The sequence below is a fragment of the Crotalus tigris genome, unplaced genomic scaffold, assembly GCF_016545835.1.
Source record: "Crotalus tigris isolate CLP2741 ecotype Arizona unplaced genomic scaffold, ASM1654583v1 scf7180000024116.2146003, whole genome shotgun sequence".
In the NCBI taxonomy this organism is placed as follows: Eukaryota; Metazoa; Chordata; class Lepidosauria; order Squamata; family Viperidae; genus Crotalus; species Crotalus tigris.
The window spans coordinates 1,912,980-1,927,824 of NW_024100393.1; positions in this window are offsets into that span (position 1 = coordinate 1,912,980).

Sequence of the window (14,845 nt, forward strand, 5' to 3'; positions counted from 1 at the left end):
CACCATATGTGAAGGTAGCATATTGGCAAGAGGGAATGGCTTTAATTACATCTACCAAGATTCTTCTTATAGTTTTATGTTTCTTCCCTTTTTCTGAAAAAATAATTTGGAAGCAAGTAGAATTATTTATTTGTCACCTATCTCACCAAGGAGCTACTCCAGGAGGTGTCAGAATCCAATTATATTTCATCTTTAATTATCAAATATAGAAACTCCCAATTCTGCCATCTCTGGATTCTGCCATAAGAGGGAGAGAAGGGGGAGAACAAAGGGGCTTTATGGCCCTCACTTCCTTCAGTACACTTCAAAGGGCTGAATGTTGAATGTGTGTTTATTGTAACCTCGAAGTGTTAGCATACCAAAGGAGAGTATTTGCCTTTCATGTAGTTATCTGAAGTCTCCATCCAGACGGAAGAAAGAAGAAAAGGGGTGGAGTTGTGATACTTGAAACTATCACTGGAAGGGGGATTGATTGGGTGGGACTACTGGGGAACCCCTTAAAACCTTGAATGGAAGAGCTTGAACCCCAAGTCCTGTCTAGCATGCCTGCAACCACTTCTCTTAATAAAGGATTCCTGTTGGAAGAATTATTCCAAGAGTTCTGTCTTCTTAAGATGCAAAGTGGGGTTTATAACAATACATAAATTATAAACAATACATAAATTACAGGAGGTTTATAACAATAAAAAGGAAGATAAAAATGAAAAGGCATATAAACAGAACAGAAGTAAAATAATAGAAAATTAAAGTAAACAATGACAAATGAGCACATGTGGAGCCTGGATTGCTGTAATGCCTGCAAATATTCTATTGAAAAGGGAAGGTAGAAGTATCGAGGTAGAAGTATCAGAACAAAAGAAAGGAAACATTTTTTTTTTAAAAAAAATAGTTGATCTATCTGCTCTGCTTATTATTTATTGATTTCAATCCTTACTCAAATTAATCCTCATTCTAAGTCTTATTCTGTTCTTTCACCAAAGAGACCTTTATAATGCCTCCAGTTTTCATTATTGTTAGTTGCGAAGTTGTGTCCAAGCTATCGCGACCCCATGGACAACGTTCCTCCAGACCTTCCTGTCCTTTACCATCTTCTGGAGTCCATTTAAGCTCATGCCTACTGCTTCAGTGACTCCATCCAACCACCTCATTCTCTGTTGTCCCATTCTTCTATTGCCCTTAATCTTTCCCAGCATTAGGCTCTTCTCCAGTGAGTCCTTCCTTCTCATTAGGTGGCCAATGTACTTGAGTTTCAACTTCAGGATCTGGCCTTCTAAAGATCAGTCAGGGTTGATCTCCTCTAGGACTGAGTGGTTTGATCGCCTTGCAGTCCAGGGGACTCGCAGGAGTCAGTTTTCATAGCAAATGCTAATAAGTGAGAGAAGGAAAGATTTATTTAAAAAGAAACCCTCAATCTAAAGGAAAGATGAATATGAATCCATGTTGCAATCTGTATTAAACTCATTAGACTTTCTTCTCTGCTACAATTTAAATTTTATTAAAGATATACAATATGTATCATTTCATTTTAATGAAACCATTCATTCATTCTTCACTGTTCTATAGTAGCTGACTCTTGGCACTTTATAGGAAGTGGTCTCCATGCTAAAAAAAACAAAAACAAAACCTTTTCTAGAGAAGCAGTTCATGATACTCCCTGACATATTGCTGCTGCTTGCAGCTAATACACACAGTTTTCTCCCTTTGATGTACAGACACTCCACTCACCATTTGCCAAGGACCTCTTCCCATGACAAAACCTCAGCCTTGCTGCCCAAAGCCATTGAGGTAGCTAAGGTCAGTTTTAGGAGTTGACATCCCAAGAGGGTAATCAACAACATGGGGAGAAATAACTGCAGGATGACATAAATAGAGATGGAAATTTGCTTAGTAGGTGTTGCATAATCCAGAATGACTGGAACAAGAGGAGGAAGGAAAAAGAGAAGGAGGGGAAGATACTTGCTGCTCTAGCTGTGTTTGGAATGCTTTTTGCATTCACAAGTCCAATTTTAATCTTTTTTCTAAGAGGGATAACAGAACAAACAAAAGATTTCCATTTCTCACTACTGGATCCAACTATACTTCATGAAAGTGAAAAGGATTTTCATCTAGTAACTATGCAAAAAGTACACAGTTTCCTTTCCATATTGCATGCTTTAAATACATTTTCAAGATGAGAAATGTGGTCATTCATGCCATATACTTTTATATTTATGTAAGATTTAAATAAATAAATAAATCAGGTGCATCATGTATACAGCTCAATCAAGTATGATTGCTCAAGCCTAAACATAAATACACATTGTTGTCTATTCGATTTCCAACTGGAATAATTCTTTTACGATTAGATTAAGTATCTAAGAAACCTACCACTGCCACCCAGTAGTAACTGTACCATATTTCCCTGAAAATAAGACCAGGTCTTATATTATTTTTTGCTCCAAAAGATGCATTGGAGTTTAATTTCTGGTTAGGTTTTGTATTCAGGAAATATGGTTCTAAAGGCATCCATCTGGGTGATGATCCTAACTGGGGCTTATTTTTTGGATGGGGCTTATATTACGAGCATCCTGAACAATCATGCTAGGGCTTATTTTCCAGTTGGGTCTTATTTTTGGAGAAACAAATAAAAATCTTGAAGGCCTTTTAACTCTCCACTTTTACTGAAGTATGCATTTTGATCATACATCATAGTAACTAATAATTCAGATTCCTGACAAGAAAACAATAGCATACTGTTTTTTTCTGGTTTGCTCTTAACAATATAACTGCATTATACCTGTCACAGCTGAATTGTATCACCTTCTTTTTTTCTTTTGAACTGTATTTCTCATGAGTGACCTAGAAAGATAATCCAAATAGCACTCAATTTTTCCATTAAGTGAAACCCAAGCTTTCATTTTGCTGTGTTTTGCTAGTTTCTTTGTCAAGGTTAACAATTCATAGAAACAATGCTATCATAAAATATATAATTGACTACCCCATGATCTGTTCAAGTGTAAGAGTTTGAACTGGGGTTTTATGCAATTCCAGAACTCCATTTAAATCCAGTCCTAATTACAGTAAGACTCCGACTGCCTTTGTCAAACTTTGATTAAAGAAAGAATGCAATGCTATTAATCAACCAGCAAACAAATGAATCATGACTATAAAATCTCTCTCTCTAGTTTGCAACATAAAGTTAACATTTAAAGAAGAAATTATGAATCATTAGGGAGAATTAAAGAAAGTTCAGCAACTGCCAGAATAACAATCTTCTCCAGGTTTTATAGATCTTAAAGCAAAAAGTAAAAAGTGATAGTTGCCAGATCACAAGATCCTTTGCTGTTTACCATGTGAACTAAGCCTTGGCTAAGGCTGAAGATGGAAGTCCTAAAATCTGGATGGCACTCAGTTCTCTGCTTCTGCTCCATTATAAGGTTTCTGAAGGAGACACCCATCTCTCCCACTATCAGTGGGAAAAATGATATATGCAGTTAAGAAAAAAAGGAACTATTCAAAGGGTTTTGAATGGTTGTGAATTGATTGCAAAAGTGAGGATAATGGTTAAAAGAAGCACACTGAGATAGTTTGGTCATATACAGAAAATAAATTAATCTTGAATCACAAAACAAATAGGCAATAAGAGCACATGGGTTGAGAGGGAAAAAAACCTGACCAAGTCATGACTGGAGGGCATTTATGAGGTTTTTTTTTTTTAAAAAAAGAAAGAGATGTGTAAGGACCCACCCCACTTTGCATCTTAAGAAGACAGAACTCTTGGAATAGCTCTTCCAACAGGAATCCTTTATTAAGAGAAAATGGTTGCAGGCATGCTAGACAGGACTTGGGGTTCAAGCTCTCCCATTCAAGGTTTTAAGGGGTTCCCCAGTAGTCCCACCCAATCAACCCCCCTTCCAGTGATAGTTTCAAGTATCACAATTCCATCCCCTTTCTTCTTCCGTCTGGATGGAGACTTCAGATAACTACATGAAAGGCAATTACTCTTCTTTGATATGTTAAAGCTTAGAGGCCACAATAAACACACATTCAGTCCTTTGAAGTGTGCTGAAGGAAGTGAGGGCCATAAAGCCCCTTTGCTCTCCCCCTTTTCTCCCTCTTATGGCAGAATCCAGAGAAGGCAGAATTGGGAGTTTCTATGTTTGATAATTAAAGATGAAATATAATTGGATTCTGACATCCGGCCCCTCTTAACAATAAGAGAGATCCACCTGAAAGAAAACACAAGTAAAAAATTTAGTTAGGCTTGTTAGGATACTCTGTGTGAAACTTCTTCAATAGCTTCGGGGCTCTGACGTGACGTTTATGGACCCACTCATTTTGTGAGGCAGGGAGGTGTTTCCAGGCAACTAGGTACTGAGTTGTTCCACGATATCTCCTAGAGTCAAGGATCTCTTTTATTTCGAAGTGTTGTTCCCCCTCCACCATGATTGGAGGTGGTGGGGGGGGGATTTTTGGCCGTAGAGGTGACTGATGCTCTCTTTTCAGCAAGCTGCAATGAAAAATTGGGTGTATTTGCCTGAGGTTTTTGGGTAATTCTAATTCTACTGTTACTGGATTTATGATCCTTTTAATTGGAAAAGGTCCTATATATTTTGGTCCAAGTTTTTTACAGGGCTGTAGGGACTTTAGGTATTTTGTAGATAAGTACACCATTTCTCCTATAATGAATGGTGTAGGCTCAACCCTTTTTTTATCGGCTTGTGCTTTGTATGCCCGCCTAGCTTCATCTAGTGATTTTCTGACTATTGGCCAGGTGTTTTGTAGGTTTTCCATCCATTCTTTCAGTGAAGGGATCGTTGGTTCTTTTGGGGTTAACTCTGGCATAGGGTTGAAACTTTGGCCGTTGGCTATTTGAAAAGGAGTGTAGCCTGTGCTGGAGTGGACTGCATTATTGTAGGCAACTTCTGCAAAAGGAAGTAAGTCCGTCCAATCACTCTGTTGGAAATTTAAAAAACATCTCAAATATTGCTCAAGTACCGACTGGCAGCGTTCCGCTTGTCCATCTGTCTGAGGGTGATGGCTAGATGTCAGTCCCTGAGTGGTCCCTAAGAGGGATAAAAATTCCTTCCAAAATGTAGACGTAAATTGCACTCCCCTATCAGAGATGATGCGTTGGGGTGCCCCGTGCAATCTGTAAATGTGCTGGATAAAAAGTTTTGCTAAGGCCTTTGCAGTGGGAATTTTTTGGCAAGGGATAAAGTGCACCTGTTTGGAAAATAGGTCCGTGACTGTCCAGATAACAGTATTCCCATTGCTTTCAGGCAATTCCACTATAAAATCCATGGCTATTTCCCTCCAGGGGGCTGAGGGACTTGCCACTGGTTGTAACAGCCCTGGCGATTTCCCTTGCAACCTCTTTGCTGATGCACAGGTTGGGCAGCTGGCAACATAACTTTCTATGTCCTTTTTTATTGATGGCCACCAAAATTGCCGTTTAATTAAGTGTAAAGTTTTTACAAATCCAAAATGCCCTGCTGATTTTGTGTCATGGCAAAGTTGCATGAAAGTTAGTCTTTGAGTTGTTGGTATATATAACTTTTCCCCTACCCAAGGCAATCCGTCTCTCATTGTGCACACATGTTTGTTTTTCTGGAACCAATCATCTGTTTCCAAACTTTTTCTGAATTCAATCCCAGTTTGGCTGTCCAGTTGTGGTTTTATTTTGGCTTGGGTTCTTGTGGTTACTGGCGCTGCCAGTTGTGATTCTGCCATTATTGGTCTAGAGTCTGTGGTTCGTGCGCTGTTATATTGGGGCATGCGAGATAGTGCATCTGCCAGGAAGTTCTTTCTTCCTGGTAAATGTTTGAGCTTAAATTGGAATTGGTGAAAATGCTGGGACCAGCGGGCTTGTTTGGGATTGAGTTTCCTGGAAGTTTTCAGGGCTTCTAAATTTTTGTGATCAGTCCACACCTGGAAGGGGATTTTGTTGCCTTCCAGGAACTGTCGCCACGTGAGTAATGCCCAACGTATCCCATAAGCCTCCTTCTCCCATACGGGCCAGCGCTGTTCTGTTTCCGTGAGTTTCTTAGATGTATATGCACAGGGTTGCAATACTGCATCATCATTTTCTTGTAATAGCACAGCCCCCACTGCCACATCACTTGCATCTGCCTGTATTATGAAGGGCTTGTCCATATCTGGGTGCCTTAGTACTGGTTCGGCAGAAAAAAGTCTCTTTAGTCTCTCAAACGCTGCTTGGCACTCCATTGTCCATGTTAGTGGCTGGCTAGGTTTTACTGAGGATGTTCCCTTCGTTTTTAGTAAGTTAGTGAGGGGCAAGGCTATCTGTGCAAATGAGGGGATGAATTGGCGGTAAAAATTTGCAAAGCCCAGGAAACTTTGTAGTTGCTTTCTTGTGCGGGGTGGTGCCCATTCTAATACTGCTCTGACCTTCTCTGGGTCCATTTCAATGCCCTGTGGGGATATGCGATAGCCTAGGTAGTCTATCCTTTCCTGGTGGAATTCGCATTTTGAGAGTTTGGCATATAGGTGAGCGGCTCGCAGCTTCTTTAAAACCGCTCTGACAAGTTTGACGTGTTCTTCTTTTGTTTCGGTAAAGATAAGAATGTCGTCCAAGTAAACAAGGACCCCCTTAAACAGGTGCTCCCTTAGAACGTCATTGATTAATTGCATAAAGACTGCAGGGCCCCCTTGTAATCCAAATGGCAAGACTTTGAATTGATAGCACCCCATGGGGCAGTTAAATGCAGTCTTCCATTCGTCCCCTTCCTTGATTCTCACGCGATAGTAAGCTTCCCTTAAGTCTAGTTTAGAAAAAATTTTCCCTTTCGATAGGTGTGACAGCATGTCTTTCATGAGGGGCAGCGGGTATAGGTTGCTTTCACTGATTGTGTTCAGGGCCCTATAATCCACGCATAAACGTAAAGAGCCATCCTTCTTCTCTCTAAAAAGGACCGGGGCAGCCACTTTAGGCTTAGCTGGTTCAATGAAACCTCTCTCCAGGTTTTTTTTTATAAATCTTTCCATTTCCTCCTTCTCCTTTGGGCTCATGGAGTATAATCTGGGCTTCGGGAGTTTTGCCCAGGCTTGAATTCAATGGTACAGTCTGTGGGTCGGTGGGGGGGAAGCTCATTCGCCCTCTCCTCACTGAAGACTTCAGCAAGGTCCCTATATTCCTCTGGTATTTCTGTTAATCTTTTTTCCTCTCCTATGGATGCTTTTTCTATTCTTGATTCTGGTAGCCTCTCTTGGGGTTTTAAGTCCATAGGGTCCCCCTTCGGGAATTTGATTTCTGTCGTCCTCCAATTTACCCAGGGGTTCCATTTTTTCAACCATTCCATCCCTAGAATCATTGGGCATTCCATACCTGGGGTCACCACAAACGTTAAGTCCTCTTCATGGTTGCCCAGGGAGAGGTGTATTGGCAGAGTGGCTAGGGTAGCTGGCACCCCCCTGCTATGGATCCATCTAGCTGGCCAAATGAGATTGGTTGTTCCAGTCTCCTGGATGGATGCCCAGATTCCCCACTAGTGTTGGGCTAATGAGGCAGCGGGTGCAGCCAGAGTCTATTAAGGCTTTCACCTTCACAGCTTCGGGCATGGGGGGGATTAATATAGTCACTGTTTTGAAGATGGGTGTGATGCGTCCACTTACCAGGGGTTCGCCCTCCGAGCTGTCATCTGAGGTATCCACCGGTCCTGTGGTGTAGGCTGGAGTTTTTTCCCCTTGGTGAGTAGAAGTGGGGGGTTCCGTAATTTCCCTCATTCTCATGGTGTTCTTTGCTTAGCCTGAATTAAACTCTGGTTTGTGATTGGGGATCTGTCTGGGTTGTGCTGGGGGGCCTTTGAGCGGCATTCTACAGCTCGATGCCCTTCTCTTCCGCACTTGAAACACCCCATCTGCTTCTTGGCTGTATACGATGATTTCACCGGTTGGTGTGTCAGCTCAGGCGGGGGGCGGCTCCATTGTTTTCCTCGGCGATGCCTCTTCAATATGTCGATCTCTGCTTCCTCTGCCAAGACGTACCATTCCTCAAGTCGATGTGGGTCTCCTCGGGGCAGGCAAGAATCATATAGATCATAGTTTAGTCCGTCTTTGAAACGGCCAAGGAGGATGTCTTCTGGCCAATTCAGTTTGCTGGCAATGGCTCGGAATTCTTGTGTATACTCATCCACTGGGCGTTTGCCCTGCCTCATCGTTGTTATTCTTTCACGGGCTTTGCGATCAGCCAGGGGGTCTTCAAACCGTCTTCTCAACGAGGACATGAAACGGTTGAAGTTACTGAGTTCTGGGGCCTTGGAGTCATGCAGGTTCACCACCCAATCTGCAGCTGGTCCATCCAGGGCAGATTGCACGATCCGGATGCGGGCTTTGTCGCTGGGGATGTCCTGCCCAGAGTCCTCCATGTAGCTGAGGACTTGGGTTAGGAAAAACCCCAAGCGTGTTGGCTCCCCTTTGAATTTCACCTCCAACGGTGGACGTCTTGGAATGGATCGGTGCCTCCATTGTGTGTGGTAGTGTCTTCCGTCCAGATTTCCATCTGTGGTCCGGTAGGGGGTGGGAGCTCCTGGATCAGTAAATGTCCCTGGGGTTGCAGGTTCCACGTCCCCCTCGGTGTCTCTCCCTTTGTGGCTCCAGGAACTGGGGCGGGCGTAGGGCTCAGGAATCTCCTCTCCTAGGGAGCTGAGAGTTCTCTTCATCAGGTCAATAGCTCTCTCTAGGATCCAGTCTGAGTACGGCATACAGCTTCCTCCCTCTTCACTTGCGTGCAGGGATTTCTCCATCTCCTGCTTCCATTCTGGTTGCTTGGTTCCCCGTCTCAGGGTCACTTTTCTTGATTCCTTTCCCCACTCGCTTTTCTTTCCAACGCCCATCGACCAGCGAGGCTTGTGGTCCTGTGTCTCCACCACTTCTTCTTCTGAGAAATCTGGCCTCTCGGATCCCAACATCTGGCAAGGTTCCAACTGGGTCAGCGGCTCTCTTTCCAGGGAGTTTTCTCCCTCTCTTGCTTCGTTGTCTGACATGGTAAAATTTTTGCAAAATCCCCCGGCAAGGGTCTACCTTCCAGGTGGATTAATTTTGCAAGTCCTGTCTAATGTAAGGACCCACCCCACTTTGCATCTTAAGAAGACAGAACTCTTGGAATAGCTCTTCCAACAGGAATCCTTTATTAAGAGAAAATGGTTGCAGGCATGCTAGACAGGACTTGGGGTTCAAGCTCTCCCATTCAAGGTTTTAAGGGGTTCCCCAGTAGTCCCACCCAATCAACCCCCCTTCCAGTGATAGTTTCAAGTATCACAATTCCATCCCCTTTCTTCTTCCGTCTGGATGGAGACTTCAGATAACTACATGAAAGGCAATTACTCTTCTTTGATATGTTAAAGCTTAGAGGCCACAATAAACACACATTCAGTCCTTTGAAGTGTGCTGAAGGAAGTGAGGGCCATAAAGCCCCTTTGCTCTCCCCCTTTTCTCCCTCTTATGGCAGAATCCAGAGAAGGCAGAATTGGGAGTTTCTATGTTTGATAATTAAAGATGAAATATAATTGGATTCTGACAAGATGAAAGTTTCAAAGGACAAAAGGCAATGTATGAGGCAATGTTTGAAATGGGTTTACAAAGATAAAAACGATTGGCGAGATAAGTGAATGATATTAATGTAAACTGTATTTAGCTGTATTTCCTCCCCCCCAATTATTACATATTTTTCATTTTCTTTTTGTATTATTACATACTCCCTTTCACTTTACACAAAACTGCTTATTAAAAAATGTATAGGTTGGTAAGTGTGATTGAGATGCTTGTATGCATTGTAATGTATATAAACTAAGATATTTTATTGAAATTTTTCTGCTTTTTTTGCTTCTGTAAATCAACAATAATATTTTCATGGATAAATCCATATTCCTGTTTGACAGCACTCATGCCTAAATTGGCTTGGTTGCTTTGCTTGTGTGGTTGTATGTTGTGAAGTCAACTTTTAATGAATGTAGTTCATTGCTTCACTGTGCATGTCATTTAACTGAAACTCAAAAGTTGGAAATCTGGTGTCAGCTCTTTGAAGTAGGCAACAATCAAGAAACAGGCAGGGCAGAGATTCCAGAAAGGCTCTTGATTATTATAGGATGAAATACAGAATTGTGAAAGCCTGTCAGAGCTTCCCTCTGTCCAAATGTCTAACAAACAAAATCAAACCGAAAACATTTTGATTTTTTTGCTCTCTTTCTCAGGATTGAATAACCTTTTCTGAAAGTCCTCCTCCCTCATGAATGGCTCATTCCCTTCCAAGATTAAGCCAACTGTCCTTCCCACTCAGAAAACAAAGTGATATTATTAAGTGACCTTGAGAAGAACATATTTCTAAAGATGCTTATATCTTCTGCTGTCTCAAATGCCTGAATGTGAATAACAAGTAAGAAAATCACATAAATAGCAGCAATAAAATAATCACAATTACAATCGCTGCCTAATATCAACCCGATGTTGATTCAATGTAATGAACTGAACTCGATGTCTGTAATCGTATGTGGGAAAGATCTCAGGGACTGGGCAAAGAGACACTGCCAGGAAAAGATCAGATAAGAGACAGCATAACTCACATCTGGATAGTGGACAGGGCAAGAGGCTCCAAAAAGACACTTCCTTGTAAAGAAGATAGGGTGTAGAGGGAAGAAAATTGTATTTTCAGAAAGATGAAAGTCTAATATTGCCTCACCAGGTAAACCAGATAGGAATCACAAGCAGATGAGTTAAATCTACTGTATTGTAAAACCACAGAATCTTGAAAGTGTTCCAAGTTCTTTCTTACATATCATTACAAATACTCTATATCAGGGCTTTTCAACTGGTGGTACGTGGTGAGCACATGGTGCTTGGCATCCCAGGTGACTGTTTTGCCACACAGGCTGACCGTGTTCTGAGCACTTTCCTTTCACCTGGAACACCTGGCACCATGTGCTCACTGTCTCCTCTGAGCGTGCCCAGGCAGGTTCAGCTTCTTGCCAGCTTCACCTTGCCTGGCCCAGCCTCTCCACGCAGTGAGGAGAGCAGACCACGGCATTACAAAAATGGGCAACTGGGGTCTGTACGGCATAGTGCAGGTAACATAGACTCTCATGCCACTCATCGTTTCCCCTCCCCTGGAGTCAATGGGTGTGTGAACTGGGCGAGGGCCCTTTGCTGGTCTCCTTCAGGGGATGTTGACTTTCTTCATTCCTTCCAGAGGGTGATCCTTCCCCAGCTGCTTTTCTTGCCTGTTTTTCTCCCTCCCTCATCTTCCCGCCACTTTGCTCTTAAGGCTGTGCAGCTCTTGTCCAGGAATTTACAGTGGTCTTCAAGCATGGCCACTGGCAGCACGGCCACCAGCCATGCTGGCAGCTTCTCCCCCTCCCCTTATCCCTTCCTGGGCAAGGAGGGAGGGAAGAAGGAGATGGGAATGAGAATGGGAGTAGGGAAGGAGGAAAGGAAGGAAGGGAGGGAGGAAGGAAGGAAGGAAGGGACAATGAGAGGGAGGGAGGGAGGGAGAGAAAGAAGGAAGGAAGGGACAATGGAAAGGAGAGATCAAAGGAAGGAAGGAAGGAGGGAAGGAAGGAAGGAAGGAGGTAGGGAGGGAGGGAGATTGGAATGAGAGGGAGGGAGGCTCTGGGGGAAGTCCTGCCTTAGCACTTGGCCATCCCCTTTCCCCCTCCTCCTGGCATATCCTAATGGTCTCCCATCATATCACTAAGGATGCTTTGGTTACAAAGCCAGGTCTCCTCACATGGAGAGGGAGTGGGCCTCCCTCTGACCCATGCACTTTTCCTCTTGCACCCACCATGAGCATCATGCCAAGGAGAGTGAGTACATCAGCAGAAGCAGCCTTGACAAGGTAAGCACAGCCAGGCACCCCCTCGGGGAAGTGGGGCTGGACTGGTTTGGGCTGCAGGGTCCTGGTGCCCCAGGAGCTTGAGGGCCAGGCTGGGTGCTTGCCCTCCACTGCCCAGGGCTCCAGGCAGCCCATGCCACGGTCCGGGACTCCCTCGCACAGCCCAAGAGGGCTAGCGCCTACCCCAGTCCCACCCCCATGGATTCCCCCCACAGCCCCATCCACATCCTCACTTGCGCCCAGTGACCTGAGCAACATTGAGCTGGCCACCCACCCACGCCGGCCATTGACTTTGCTTGTCAAAAGATTGCAAAAGGAGATCACATGACCCTGGGACACTGTGACCATCATAAGTATGAATCAATTGCCCATCATCCAAATGTAAATCACATGACCTGGGGATGCTGCAACAGTCATAAGTGTGAAAAATGGTAATAAGTCACTTTTTTCAATGCTGTTGTAACTTTGAACAGTCACTAAGCGAACTGTTGTAAGTCAAGAGCTACCTGTACTTTTTTCTTTTTTGGGGGGGGGTCACGTTTTTGACACCTTGCTCCGTGACTGGTGGTACTCGAATATTGCCATATCCTAAAAGTGGTACAATCTGTGAAAAGGTTGAAAAGCCCTGCTCTAGATAATTGCCTGACAGAGTAGGCCACTGATTGTAAGAACAAATGAAAGCCATCAAAGCAGAATTCAGTATATAATTCATAGTGTTGTAGATTTACTCCTCCACAAATTTTCAAGAGAAAATTGATTAAAAGGTACCAGGCACCATAAGATGTAAGGAATTCATATAAGCTCTCAACACATAGTCCTACAAAGACAGTTATAGTTCACTGCTGAAGATAATGGAAGAGAAGACATTAAATAATAGCATAAAGGATTCTATTAGGAAACCACCAAACATTCCTTTTCAATTAGGGCGCTTCTTATTTCCATTTTCCAGCCATTTTCCAAGAACAGTTTAACTAAGCGGCTTCTCATCATAAAAGAATTTGAAATTCTCATCTGACATTTTCCATCAAGTGTGGAATTTTGAAATACTTGTTTATGAAATGTATTTTACAGACTGTAAAATCTATTTCTCCACCTTTATTTTTATTTCCAAATCCAGTGCAATCAGCTGTAAATGCACAATTAGACATTAATTATTTCATCTGTTTCCAGGATTAATTATTGGTGCACATCTGCCCATTTAAAACATCCCTAGAAATAATTTTGATGATTTTAATTAGGTACAGAGATTGGTAAATTCTATTTCCATTCCTAATCTATTTCTATTCCTTATTCCTAGATCTTTTCTCTTTGTTTTAAAAAGAATGAACAGTTGCCCAAAGATTCATATTTTAAAGCACATTGAAATTTAAGAAAATATTTGTCTGTCACCTTCAAAATGAGATAGAAAATTCTTAATATGCAAAATATGGAATTTTATAATACATATTTCCCTTTCTAGAATAATGTTACCTACTCATTAAATTTTGCTCTATAGTTATGAAAATCTACTCTCAGTTAATATCTGGTTCAGTTAGCTTCTATAATATTCTCTAAACCAGGGGTCCCCAGCCCCTGGGCCATGGACTGGTACCAGGCCCTGATCCATTGGGAACTGGCTGTGCAAATGGCAGGTGAGTGTATGAAGCTTCATTTGCATATGCGTGGGATTAGGTTGTATGTGCGAAACCACCCCCCCCCCCACTGCTGCCACTGGTGTCGCTCCATGTAATCAAAAAGATTGGAGACCTCTGCTGTAAACTGCCAATTGTCCCATTTTTGCTCCTTTTGTAAAGATCAAACATACATTGATTCATTATTATATTATATAGTTTTTTTTAAAAAAAGTAAAGCAACCCTTTATTTTGTTTTTGTTTTATTTGTTTATTTAATTTCTACAGCCGATCATCTCAATCAATGATTTTGAGCTGTTTAAAATTTTGCAACAGCATTAACTGTTTAATTTGGTTTTAGGCCTTGGCGAGTAAGGCTATTTCCCCTACAGTAAATGGAAAACAATTAAGAAATATCTCTCCATATTTACTCCTGCTGTGCTGCTCTTCTTTATCAGGAATTTAGAATATATGAACATGCTTTGAATTTGAAGAATTCCAACACAGCAATAGCACTGCTTTCTATGGATTATTTTCCCCAAACAAAGTGGCCTCGTAGATGTATAGTTCTCATGATAGCAATATGGAATTTTCGTCAGCATCTTCTTCCAATACTATTTTCTCTTCACTTTTTTAGTCCAGCCCATATCTAGAGCTTTCTGGTGTTAACCAGGCCCATCCATATCTAGAACTTTCTGGTATTAACCAGGCCTGATGTTGTTTAGTTTTATAGAATGATTTTTTTCCCCATATAGTGTGATTTTCTAAATATAGTATGACTAAATATAGAGGGACATTTCTTGACTCCTCACACTGAAGGTGGTTGACTAATTAAAACCTAATCCCAGCCTCACATACACCCATGTGTCTGTCTCCCTTCTCTGCCATCTTCTGTTAATGATATAATCTGCTGTGTTATTATATAATTCAGTGGTTCTCAACCTGTGGGTTGGGACCCCATTTGGGGTCAAACAACCATTTCACGGGGGTCGCCAAACAACGCAGTCCGCCATTTTTCCCCCTTTTCCTTAGCTGTGCTACTCCCTTTTCTTCTATTGGCTTTTGAAAGCCAATAGAATAGACTCTCTTCAATAGAGTCTAATTCTATTGGCTTTCAAAAGCCAATAGGAATTGTCCAGGCTGTCTCTGCCCTGCTGAGCCCGCCAAAAGTCCCATTCTGTAAACGGTGCTGCACCAATTGAGTAGTCCTCGACTTACGACTGGTTGAGTAGTCCTCGACTTACAACTGGTTGGGGGTCGCAGCATTAAAAAGGTTGAGAACCACTGATATAATTGATGATTTTAATGTTATAAGCCACCCAGAGTTGTTGGCTATGAGATGGATGGCAAATCAATTTATCAATAAACAAATAAACAAACAAACAAGCAAACAAATAAAAATGAATGTCCA